Here is a 13,634-nt window from a genome sequence, read left to right on the forward strand (position 1 = left end):
ATTCTCAAGTTTTATGGATCATATTTTCAGCTTTCACAGTGCTTTAAAGTAAATCTTCATGTATCATATATTATTTTTGGCAGGAGATACGAAAGTAGAGATGGCTGTTTCTGTATCTGCAGGAAGATATTGTACCAGTATTCAGTTCTCAGAATAATGGGAGGTAATGCTGATAAAGCACGTGTTCTTTTAAATAGGTATATTTTTATAAAATAAATATACTATAACATAAAGAATCTAAGGAATGATTAACATGATCCAAGCTTAATTTTAATTCCAAATTTGTGAATAAGTTAGTATACTCAGAATGTCACATATTTTGCTTATATTCTTCCCTGTTTATGCCTAGACAGTACATGATATAACAGGAACGAAATGAGAAGTGTGGCACAGTTGTCAAGCTTCGGTGTTGCTAGAGAGCTGGCCCTATAAGATGCTATTACATGTAACACATGAATTAGGTGAATACCAGAAGTTTTCTTTAATTTGTGACATGGCTATCTATGTAAGCACTTTTACAAAGTGAAAACTTGCCTAGAAATCTTCATTTCAGTCATCTCTTTAAAAACAAAGATGAAACCTGATGAAAAGCTGCTTCACTGGCGTAAGGTATCAATACTTAGATTGCTTGGTTTGGAGACTAAGGGAAACCAGGTAGAAATTGTGGTAAGGAGCTATGAATCCCTTAATTAAGATTTCTTCCCTTTATAAGTAGCTTCAGCTGTGTTCAGCCACTCCAGAGCTGAAGAGCAGACTGGCAGGTTCTCTTTATTTGTTCCGTTTTCCTTAATACAGAAGAAACTGAATTTGGTGTTTTTCCAGGCAGGCTGCAGAAGGTGGATTGGCATATGCTGCAAATCTGAGATGTGTTTTCTGTAATGCTGCAAAGTTGGAGGAGAGGTATTTAGATAATTTCCTGTTGAGATAAAGACTTTGTTATTAGTGAGATGCTTAGGTACCTGTGGTCTGATTATTTAGCATTATGTATTATTTTGTATTAAATTTAGGTGTTTTCATGGTTGCTAAATTTAAGTATAAGCTGCTAACATTCATATGCGAAGAGTAACTTTTTTGCTCGTCTGTAGCACTGCAAAAGCAGGGAGTGAAACTCATAAGTGTACAAGTAAAGTAGGAATTTGGTAGGTTTAACCTAGAAATGATTTTCTTTAGAAAATACTAGTCTAAAGTGAGAGATTTGTTTTTTTTGCTTGAGGAATTCCTACAAAACAAAAATCAGTAGCTGAGCAAATTAATATTTATATTTATTATTTAAACAATCATAATTTTTTACCTGTCCAGAACTTCTGCAACAAGATGTGATTCTTATTTCATAATTCTTGCAATAGAATTCTTGGGCCATTTTCCAGAATGTAAATTTGGCAGTGTTTCTCAATTTTGCAGTGAAAAGTACTTGAAAAACCTTCAGTAAGTGGACTCAACAAGTGTCAGAGGGCGGTTTCCTGAGCTTTTAAAATGTTAATAATTCAACTGCAGAAATCAGAAAACATTGAATAAATTCTGATAATTGCCTCATTAGTAGATATAGTTTTCATCGCCATGAAAAGTGTTAGTGCTTGTGTTTATCAGCTTTAAAGACCTTCTGTCTCCATCTGTTTATATTGCTGCTGTGAATGATGACTGATGTTGCCAACTGATTACTTCAGGTCTGTGACAGAACAGATACAAAAAGCTCTTCATGTATACAGGAGATAATGTCCTTCTCTCTTATTCAGACAGTCTATAGATATGCAAAAATTTTGTGTGTCATGTTTTGGTACTATTACTCCAATATATTGCTAATAGGCACTGTCGGATAATGTGACTAAGAAATATAAAATATGCTTTTTATAACATTTATTTCTTGTAATGCTACTTCTGGCTTTCAGATGGCTAGGACAAAAGGTAACTTTCTCTGGAGTCTGCAGGTCTGGTCTGAAACTTTCTGAACTCTAACAAATTAATCTGATTTCAGTGACCTTTCAGTCAACATGGCTTTTGCTGGTCATTGTGAAGGCTGTTCCTTTCTCATATCCTTTATCAGTGAGAATCTGTTAAAGCAGCTATTTCATGTCTTTGTGGAATGATCTTTAGCTTTTACTTGTTTTAAACTCATTTCTACTTCAAAAGACGAAAGAGGGAATGATACAGTTACCAAAGCCAGTATATTTGAGATTCCTGTCTAACTGCTAAATGTGTTGAAATTAGCTGATGAAAAATCTAATGGGAAGTCTGACAGGTATACAGGCATAAAAACAGTCACTGATGCACTGTGAGCATGTGAGGTTTGTTGCTTTAAATAGGTTATGAACAAAAGTACTTTAGTCAGTTTATTTTGTGGCTATTATACCTTTTTTTTTTTAAAGAATTGCTGTCTATTTTAGTCAATACAACAAATGAGGGAGTAGAAAGTATGATTTGCCAGGAGCGTACTGAGTATTGTTTGAAAGTAATATTTCAATTGAAATAGATGGTTTTTTGCAACTCTTGGTGGCCTTGGCTGTCTGGCTGAAAATTATACCCGAGATCTTAACAGCCTGGAATCGCAGCATCAGGGACCGCAAACCATTTTTTTCTTGCTTTACTTAACTGGCAATCAAGAGCTCTTAGCATCAACACAGTGTGTATTGTTTAAATAACAAACATTAAAGCTCTTAGGAACCAGAGAATACTAGTCTTCGGCAGTGGTCTTGTTTGCTTTTCTGTTAACAGATTCAACTTTATCCTTTTTCACTTTGGCAGACTGGTTATGGAAATCCATATTGTTAAAATATGTTTGAATGCTTAATCCTTTGTGAAAGATGGTGAAGAATTAAGAATTGCCTCTCATGTTTGTTGGTAGAAGAAATTGGTGGTGTTCATCAGAAAAGTCCAGGAGTATATTGACTGGTATCTTAGTCATCTTCAATAAACATCAAGATTGTTCATGGTGCCCACTGGGTGTAGGTATCCAGTGCAAAAACCACTATTATAGCTCAAACCAGAGAAATCTGGCATGAGCTACGATTAGGTCAGAATGAAAAATACTTGTTTTAATTAAACTGCCCATCTTGAGCACATTTGAACTATTTTTGAAAACACTGTATTAAAAAAAAAAAAATTTACAGTTTGGTCTGTTTCCCAGTTAAATGGCTTGGTTTATTAATACTGCCCTTCTATGGAAATTCTGGAGTTCATTAATCCTGTTATATGTGGTGTTTAAGTGCCTATATAGCAGCCATGTTTAATGTATAGGCAGGTAGTGCCAAACATAAGTGACCCTGTATGGAGTTGTGGCAAAGCCTGTGTGCACAAAATCTATCTATTTTGAAATGTCTTCTGGAGGCATTGTTGCTGTCATTGTTACTTGGTGCTGGTGTGGGAGCAGTAGATGCCTTAAGGAGCAAGGATGGAATGATCCTAGTGATGTCCAAAGATACGATGAGCATCCAAGGGATGCTCATGTCAGTTGACATGAGAACAGTTTGCAGTTGCTGCCATAAACCTGCAGTACTACTATAGAATTTGCCTTAGTTAAACATTTATTTTGATTAACAAGCTGAAGATACTATGCTGTTTAAGGTTTTATCGATTATTATTTATTGTCTAATCTTGACAATGCTGGCAAGATAAAGCAGAACAGGTAAATAAGACACTATCTCTTCTGGTTTTCTTTTGAGAGTCAGTAAGTTGACTTATTTTGAAATCCTGTTAAGGTAGAGTCTTTACACATCGTTAACAGATTTTCAGATTTCAGGAGGGGTATTATGTTGCTGTCATCTGACTGAGTTAAAATAGCCCTGGAATTTGTAAAAGCTTATCTTGACTTCTTTTGTTTTGTCTTACCAGCTTTTCAAATAAGCTGGTGTTTGTCTTTAATTTAGTTAAGGGAAACTAACTGGCTGTCTAAATAATGTATGCTTTTAGATTGTACCATTATCATTACAGATCAGCTTTCTTGAACAGAGTGTATGCTATGTGTTCATCTCAGGTTTATAGTCTGCATCAGCATTATGGTAGTTATATAAATGTTACACTGGGCTATATAAGCAGCAATTTAGATTCCTCCTTATGTAACAAATGCCTCATGAAGGTAATAGGGGAGAAGGAAGGAAAAAGAATCTAGTCTTCATTGTTCTGTTCCCCCTGTATGCTTTATGCCTTACCTACCTACTACAACCCATACCTGTAGTGCAAGTGCATTAGTGTTATTTAGTTCTAGGTTTACTATGTCTTGTTAACAAAAAGAAGAAGGGTGTCTTATTTGGCAAAACATTGTATTTTCAGCACCTTTTTTCTCCCAGAGCGTATAAGTATTAAAGTTACATCAGAATATACCACTTAAATTTTAGAGAACTTAATGTAATTCTCAATGTTTGAAAATTAAGGCTTAGCTGGTGTGTAGGTTCTGCACAATACATAAGGTAAGAGAAAACCTTTTTCAAATAGTGTATGATGCTTAAGAACTAAACAAAAAAGTAATATTGGGTGCCCTGTGTAAATACCAACTTTGAATCATTTGACTGTTTTATGCTGACGTAAGTAAGCACCTGAGATCTGAAGTAAGGAATAAAAGCTTTTGACGGAGGACAATAAATATGATATTGCAGGAAGAAAAGTTGAGATGAAAAGGATAGTTTTGTGACTTAACACAAAGTATTACACACTGGGGAATGATAGTGCAGTTTAAAGGTATGAATATGAAAGATTCACGCAGAGTTCTCCACTTGTTTCAGCTTACTGTGTACTCCGAAGTAAGTGACTTAATCTTTCCTAGCTTCAGTTCGCATAAGGAAAACAGATGATAATTTATTCCCTACTTCTGTAAAGGTCAACAAAATACATTATCATGGAACTGAGGTGGTTATGCAAACTTTTGTGGTCCTTATGTCTGAATGGAATTTCTGAATGTCAGAAATTACAGTATTTATTCTTAATGAGAAACTCAAGGAATTTCTCAAGAAATAGAGAACTAGAGAAATAGTATTAGATTGTAATCTAAGTTGTAAGTAAAATATTTCATGTCTTGAATGTTTATCCTGTATCAGATAATATTAAATTTACTCAGCTTTTTCCTTGTTAGGAAAAGAAACAGCAAGCTCTAATAGAACTACAGTTAATTCATTTTATGTTGAAGATAATGAAAAATAAAGTTACATAGTATTTTCCAGGTTCTGTTGGATTAAAAGAATCCATAGAAATTAAAAATTAGTGTTAGAGAAATCAACAGAAGTTCTCTTGAAATAACAGATATTTGTATCTGCATCCATACGCTACTTCAATGTGCCAGTTTGGATAAAAGGAGTGATTGTCAAATACATTACATATGGCTGTTTTTCAAGCAGAGGTTATTTAAATTATTTCCACACTATGTCCTTTAATATGTCTGGAAAAAAAAATCATCTTTCAGCAAGTATTCATCCAGCAAATTTGATGATGACAGGTGAAGAGAAAGTAATATAACTTGACCTATGACTATATTGGTTATAAAAATTTCTAAAATGCAAACTAAGGTGAAATTACTCAGCAAAGGAATTGGATGCTTAGATTGGCATGAGTTCTTTAGGAATGTGCCAGTGTAGATATGATTGTGCCTTTTTGCTGAGAATATCAGATCAGCTTCTTTAACACAGTGTAGTTTCTTGAACTTTGTTCATACTTGTTTTTTTCTACTTTGTTTTCGCATCCTAGATCATAAAAGAATATAAAATCTGAAGATTACATGGGCCAAGGTGACTTTTATGAGATCTGTAACTGCGTGGACTGCTAATTGTAATTGATCTTTGGGAGTACAGACATTGCAGTTTAGTTATTCCCCTGTCTTCCTGTGTATAGCAATGTAACCCCAGTGGACAGAGCTCTAACTCCAGTCATGAGACTTTCATTCTCACAGTAGGGAAATCAGTAGTAAGTACCCTACGAGGTGAGCATTTCTTAAATTTTTAGTTTTTCTTCATAATATTGAGGATATATTGGATTTTACTCAGAAGCAACCTATAGTTTTACTTAAGCTTGGATCAGCTTCTTCATGAAGACAAATGGATAAATAGTTAAACCTCTTCCGTTTCTATCCTTAACTCTTTACACTTCAGGAGCTTTGAAAGTTACACACCTTAAAATTTCATGGTTCCTTCACGATTTTGTATTATTGGTTTTGTCAGCATGGTTTGTTGGTAAGATGGATCACCTGGAGTACCAGTATCTCTCTGAAGAAAAGGACTTTCTTCTAAGTGGGTTCATGGTGTATGTGAACATGTTAAGTATGCATGTACTTTGCTGGACTTTCAGAGCACATGATGGAAGAGTTAGAGTGGGCAGAATATTCCTCGGTATTAACATGGGTGAGGGGGAAATAATTTATCTTGAAGTCTTTTCAGATTAGCTGTGAGTCACGCAGATAGGGCTGGTCTCAACCCGTTAGTGTAATACACTTCAAAAATTAGTACTGTGTAGTACAACGAGTAATAAAATCATTTGTAAAGGTTATGAATCAAAGACAACTGAGTGAAGGTACATAGCAATAGTCATACTAGCATGGTACAGAAAATAATTGAGATATTGCCTCTAACTAAAAAACAATGAAGAAAATTACTAATCTTTAGTGAGAACATACATACCAAAAAAAAAATTTTGTCAGTGGTTATGCTGCTATGCACTGTGACTTACAACAGTAGAAGGAGACCCAAATTTTGCTTGAGGTGTTTTCATACAACTGAATTACAATGGAAAAGGGTAGATACATGTACAGGCCACATAAATCAGTGTTTCAAGCGTTTTATTCACAGATTTTATTGCGATGATTTCATTTTTGTGAGTAGAAATCGATCTACAAATTTTGAAGTATATATTTTTGAGTAGTCTAAGTGCATTGCTGCCTTAAAGTCTGAGAGAAAAGTTAGTTCTCTGACATAGAGAAATTTGCATCTAAAAGGCACATTTGACTCAGTCAGCTGTGTTGATAGTTACTCAGTGTCACCGGTTCTCTGTTAAAGCTTAACCAATTTGCTAAACTAGCATCCATCTAAACCATTAAAATGTTAAGTCTTATATATTAAAAAGCTAATGCTAATTTCCCTTGTGTATCATATCATACTTTTTTGCTAGGTAAGTACTAAAGGACTTTAAAAGTTTCTGTTTCCATAAGTTTTGCTGTAGCTTTTATTAACTTAAAATACTCTGAAATTTTATCTTGATTTTTCTGTGGTGATCTGGTAAATTAACAACTTTACTGCTTAGACGTAGTATTTGTGAAAGAACATTTACTTGGCTGACATTCATAAACTTTTATAAAGAAGTTCGTAGGTATGTTGCTTCTGTAGCCACAATAAAGAGCAAATGTGTGCAGTGAACCATCTGTGATCTTTGTAGTACTATTCACTATTGTACAGAGCCAGTTTGGCCCAAGTCTGAAGGTTATATTTCCTTAAGGGGGCTTTATCTCTGAAAAAAACCATAAACCTCTCAACTTCTAGACAGAACAGCATATCGTTTGCAGTTGTTACAGCTGAAGCGAGGAGGGGAGGTGTCTAGTTTGTGCGACAGGAAGATCTTAAAATAACCTCAAATTCTTTCCATTTTCAAGAACAGAAATATGAGATATTTGGATATAAAACTCAATACTGTCATGTAGTTAATGTCTGTCAAGTGTTTTATTTAAAATACAATGCTCACTTCAGAAGCATGTGGTGAGCTTGCCTTTTGAGACTTCAGATTTACAGAAAACTGTGAAGCCAGGGTTCATCTTCCTGAGATATGGAAGTATCGGGGAGATCAGGTATTTAGTATATCAGATCATCAGCTACTTCAAACCTCACTAAGCTATGCTAATGGTACCTCATGGAGTATGTAGTTGTATACTGCAGAAATGGATAAAATGTGCAGAATGGGACTCAGGGTGGAGAATTGAAAAGGTCTTGTGCCATACTTATGCCAATCCTATCAAAAAATCCTTGCTTTTCTGAAGAGATACTGCATAAAGACTGAGAAGGTAAATGAACACCTGATTGAATCTAGAGAAGTCTTGAGGACTTGTAGGCCATCTGGCTGCTTCTGGAGCTGCCTGCGTATTTGCCAGTTTTGCACAGCCTTGGAGCACCTTTTGATTTAGTAAGAACTTGTGTGCTCCTAGTATGACTTCCGTGAGTGGGTGGCTGTTAATGAAACAATACCCCACTAGCCTTAACTGTAAGAGGAAGTGTGGTTTCTGTTAAAGTCTACTGCTAACTTATTCACTTACGGAGAGTGAAAGACATTTTGCTAACACTAGTGTTTAGTGTTATTGATTTATCCCACACAAGTAAACTTATGAATGGTACCTTTTCAACACCCTGTCTCCCACAGTACAAAAGTATAAGCAGAGTCTTACCTGCAGCTGTTGCCCGAAACATTAATGATACCTCTTTTTTTGTCATGTGCAGTCAGCATTTATTTTTTGTTATAAAACTTCACCTTTTTTGAGTGAGGCTTTTGTAAAGGTGAGAAAGTGATAGTGATGGCTTTGTATGTTAAATATTTTTTCTGCGGAAGCCACATACAATATGGCAGAGTAAATCCTCTTTCCTAAGCCACTCAGACAACTACAATTGAGAAAGCAGCCTTTGATTATGGCTGTCTTGTGTGCTATAACGAGATAATCCCGGTGATGTATGCAATTGTTGTGGAAGATGGATTCTGGTAACTTTCATAATGATTTCATCCTAACTAATAACCCCCCTCAATTGATTTATTTATTTATTTATTCCCTGAAAAATGCATTGGATTTGTGCAGGAAGATGTGCTTGATCAGTATTATAGTACCTGTTTAGCTGTACCATACAGTGATGTTCTGGCATTTGTGTTACTAAGTCAAAGCTGAAAGGTATTTGCTGTTCCGGAAATAGATTTTACAGAAATCCAATCAAAGCCCAGTGAATTATTGCTCATTTTAGAAAGTTTTATTTTCATGATTGGTCAAAAAAAGAATAAACTGCTCAGTTTAAGAAAAGACTTTTGCTAGAAGAAAATGAAAGTTGATACTAACCTGATAACTTGGCCTTTTTTTTGTCTTCTGATCCTAATAAATCAAATCTACAGGCTTTTCAATGGAAATAGGGCTATTATGATCATGTTTCTTTGACTAGTTGCCTGACTTTCATCTTGGGTCCTGTATTGTTTTATCAACCTCATTTTATCAGAACATTTATGTCCTAAAATAGATCTCCACTGGAAATGTTACCTGTGGTTAATTTTCTGCAGACTTAACCATTTTCTGTAAAAAAGCCATGATGAAGTCATTCTAATATTGAGTTTTTTGAATATGCTGAAGTATCTGGAAGAATATCCTTCTTGCCAGAAGATACAGCAGTTTAGTTGCTTAAAAAGTTCTCAAAGATAAGGGTTTGGAGAATGAGTGTTTTTCAAAAAAAACCATGCACAGCACTTTTGTCTATCTTTGACCTTTTACCTTTATTTTTCTTTCCTACTCAAAAGGTCGCAGTTCCTCAGAACTTTAAACTTTTAGTTTGTATCAGCCACTGTATGTTCAGATCTTTTTAATTGTGGTTTTATATATTGCAAAACAAAAATCAATAAATAGAATTTACTTAAAAGGAGATGTCACAAGGCACAAAGGCAGTAAGAAAGGATTATGGAGTTAATCACAAAAGCCTACTACTTCAATTTTCAAACACGATGAAGACCATTTCAGTGGCTGAATTGAAAATGTATCATCTGTGTTAATATTTTTGCATCATTTGGTTCCATAAAATAATCCTTTTGAAGCAGAATTTCTGATGCAACTGTTGAGTGGATGCTTCCATATGATCCAAGCTTGTTTTTATAGAAGAAATATCTTTATTTCAGATCAAGGAAAAAATTTTCCAGTTAGAGCACAACTTCAGAAACCACAGGCCTCGATCCTGCAAGAAAGTAGGTACTTATTAAATGTTAACGCTATTTGATTGCTTGCCTTAGTTGTTTATTTTAATAGTTATGAAGAACAACTTAGTGTTTCTAGCCTTTTATTCAGTATTTTGATATAACTTCTGAAAAGTGTCAGGCTGTATGAAACTTCTCAAAACACTGATTTTGGTTTAAACTGTTGATGTTGTTGCTTATGCTGCAGGAATATTTAGGAAGATTTCTGTTGCAATGCCTGAATCATGAGTGTTTCATATTCAAAAATACTTTGTTACTGAAAACCCTGCAGATAAAGGAAAAAAAAAAATTGGATACATGTTATTTCATGGCTAATTATTGCTGAATATAGCTTTTGTGTATTTGTAAACCACCTGTACCTGTCTTGAGGGCAACAGGTATTGTAGTCCCCTGGTAATAGCGATTGACAAGAACTAAATATTGAATGGATTAGTATTGCTGCTATTTAATATACAGAATAAGTACTAATAGAAATTACTTTATGGTCAATAATGATCTACGTTCAGATAGCATTTAGAGATACCTTTATACTAATGATTACAGGTACTTTTGTAGGTAAGTGAAAGCTTGTGATTTTCATAAATTTAGATATTGATTAGCGGGATTCTTGCTATACCGGTATGTCTGGCTAGTGACTGCTTCTGTACATGGTATTCCAAAAACATTATTATGTGAGCCAAGTAACGATCTTGAAGAAAAATTATCTTTGGTTAAACAGGTCAGTTAGAGACAGGATTACAGTCTTTGCATGAAAGCTTGTATTAAAATTTAGATAAAAGGTATTTGGTGATTGTTGCCATCACCAAACAGAAGCTTAAAAAAATAAGTCTTGTTACTACCTGTGCTGTCCATTTCTCCATTTGCCCATATGTACGTGTACTTTCTTCCACATGTGTGTTCCCTTGATTTCTTCTTAGGTTCATTAGCCTAGTATAAAGCAATTCACATAAATCTCATTGAGCTGCCGTTCACTTACAGGTATAATCTTTTAAGCCTGATGATATGATACATCCCTCTGTCTTATGCAGAATATAAGATTGCTTTAGCTACGAGTTGCTTAGCTTGATTTCTAGCAGTTTTTGGTTTCCACTGGGTTCCTCTTATCCTTATATTTTTGGACCAAGTTCTTATTGATTTGGTGGACAGGTGGTATTGCTGGTGCCAGCATGAGCTGTTGGCATAGAGATCATCCTTTTCTGGCAAAAGTTGCAAGCAAACATGTAATGTGTTCACTTCATCCCAGAGCTGTTTCAAATTCTGAGTATATGAAACTGTTAGTACACTGCTTGCTGTTTCTTCAGTTTTTCAAGGTTATTGTACAGCTGCAGTACCTGGCTTTTAAAAAGACACACTTGAATTTTGGAGTAGTGTGGTAAAAGTGCCGGAAGAGTTTCCTGGGATGCAAAGAGAAAGGATTATTTCTTTTCCTGGTTTTTTTTTTGTTTGTTTGTTTGTTTGTTTGGCAAGTGTCGTAGTAGACGTGCTACTCTACCAATAAACGTGAAGAATTTAAAAACCTCAACCAAACGGCCCTACAGCTTGGATTGAACTGAAAGTAAATACTCTGGACCTGGCTGTTAACTCATTTTCTTCTGTTGTAAGGTCAGTGAAACAGTGCTTAGATTTATTTTTTTTTTTTTTTTTATTGAAGATAGAAGTATGAAATGAAGTGTGCAAATGAGGGAGAAGAAAGCTCACAGTAGAAGTTAAAATTTAGAATTTAAAGGATAACCTGCTTTATGTATTTGTTATCTACAGGGCCAGCTTTTCAGCAGGTAAGGGACAATATAATTGCTTTTGCATACTGTAGGAATCAAGTTAGTAACTACTTACTGCTTAGGATGTTCATCACCAAGCCGTGTTAAATCAAAGCTACAAATTAGAAGAATATTCTGGTTTTATCCCCAAAAACTTCAGTGTAGGAGGTATATGAGTATTCTTGAGGGGAAAAGGAGTTACACTTTTGCATTATATTGTTCTAATCCTTTGTCCTCTGTTGTCTGTTACTTCTGTAATTTTATTTGTAGCTTAAAGCTATGGTGTGTTAACAGACATAAAGAAACTTACCCAGAGGTAGAATTAGTATGGTTTGCTTTCAGTGTTAGAGGGCTTAAGTAAAGACTTGTTGAAACTATATTTGTATGTAACTTTTCAAACCAGGGATTTAGGCATCTGGCTGCCATTAAATTCAGGAGTGACAGGAAGCTGAAGCCATGTCACCCTTTTAAATTACTTTGGCCTAATGCTTAACTGATTATCATGATGAGTGAATAGTGAAATATAGAATGAAAATAATGAATACTTCTAAGGTATTTTAGGGGTAATTTAAGGCCATGTATATAGCATAACACAATGTTCATAGGGTATTTAACTATTGGAGGAGGATTTGTAAAGCTATTTTTAGTTTTGTCCTGTCCGTAGCAAATTACTAGAGATTAACAAACTGCTAATGACATAGTTGTTAATTTTAAAAACCTTTAAATTTAGAATTCCTGTCTTACTGTTTAGGTCAGGGGAAGTACACTGTGTACCATACGTAATGCATTTTTTGTAATAGGTATATTAAACTTTAGTTGCAGTGTCTTGCAAATGTAAAACCTGCTGATGTAGTTACTGTTTTTTAATAGATCAGACTCTGACCATTTCAGAGATAAAACGCTAGGCTTTCATTGGCTATTATGAATAGAGCACGTTTCCACAAATGAAGAAATGGTGTAATAATTAACAGGCATAATGGATATGTGCATTCAGGTTTCAGTTATACCTTTATGAGCTTTAGCTCCTGTTATCTTTGGTGTAGCTAACCCCCTGTCTATCCATACATAACTGCAGCACAAAAATAGATTTGTTCTGTTGCAGTGGCATTTAGCTAATATGAGTAGCTCAGATTTTTTCATTGGCATTGGTGGGGTTTTAGTACTGTGGTAAGTCACTTTTTGTTATTAATAAATTTTTATCATGTCAACGCTATATGGGTATCAAGTGTGCTTATACAATACGTTTTAGGACAAGCACCTGAGTATGTTCAAAGTACTCCTTAATATTAGTTACAGATCTTAATGTGTATTTATTCTAGTAAGACTGGAATAAGATGGTATCTTATACCTGTGACAGGTTAGTATTCATCCCTCGTAGAAGAAGGTGAAGGTTGAAATGAAAGAGCTGCTCGCTGTACCAAAGCCCAGTTTGGAAATGAGTGATTATTTCATTAATCACTGCATGGTATGCAAGTTCTTTAGAAGTGGCATGGGCTTGTGTCAGAATTTGGCTGTTCAGTGTCTTTTGTACTATAGCACACGTGTGGAAGAAAAGTTTTTTTAATTCATTTCAACCTTTTATTCACTTGAATCTCTTAATAAAGAGACATTTATATTGTTATACTATAGACTGTCTAATTAAGAAAGCTACCTGTCTGTACTGGCTGTAATCATGGTAATAATAAATGAAAAAGCTACAACTAGACATATACATTTTGAAATGGGAGAAATTACTTAGTCTCATCCATAAGGTTTCATTTCTAAAGTTCATTTAAAGTAGCGGTGACATTGTCTTTTGGTTATTTGCGTGTTACCATTCTTTAGTTCTGTAACTTTAAGCCTTTCACAAGTATGGGAATTGTCCTTCAGAAGTTGCATTCGTGTGAGCCTAAATTTATTTAAACATAAAATTGCAGATGTTTGGATATAGCAGTCTTCTATGTATTATTTGTTTTACAGTGAGCGTAAACCTGAGTGATAAGATAC

The 13,634-nt window shown here is 34.7% G+C and overlaps 1 protein-coding gene across 5 annotated transcripts in view; it reads left to right on the plus strand.

Annotated features, from left to right (window-relative positions):
- Positions 1 to 13,634, plus strand: part of SHLD2 (shieldin complex subunit 2) — a 34,175-nt gene that overhangs the window by 3,903 nt on the left and 16,638 nt on the right. For 3 of the 5 annotated variants that reach the window (XM_080621731.1, XM_080621735.1, XM_080621734.1), the window contains exon 1: positions 11,015 to 11,493. The gene's annotated coding sequence lies outside the window, so the exon portion shown is untranslated. Of the gene's footprint in view, positions 1 to 9,816; positions 9,883 to 11,014; positions 11,494 to 13,003; positions 13,114 to 13,634 lie in introns of those variants that run through there. The other 2 variants (XM_080621732.1, XM_080621733.1) reach the window with 2 other exon arrangements.

Source organism: Psittacula echo (genome assembly GCF_963264785.1).
Source record: "Psittacula echo genome assembly, chromosome: 6".
In the NCBI taxonomy this organism is placed as follows: Eukaryota; Metazoa; Chordata; class Aves; order Psittaciformes; family Psittacidae; genus Psittacula; species Psittacula echo.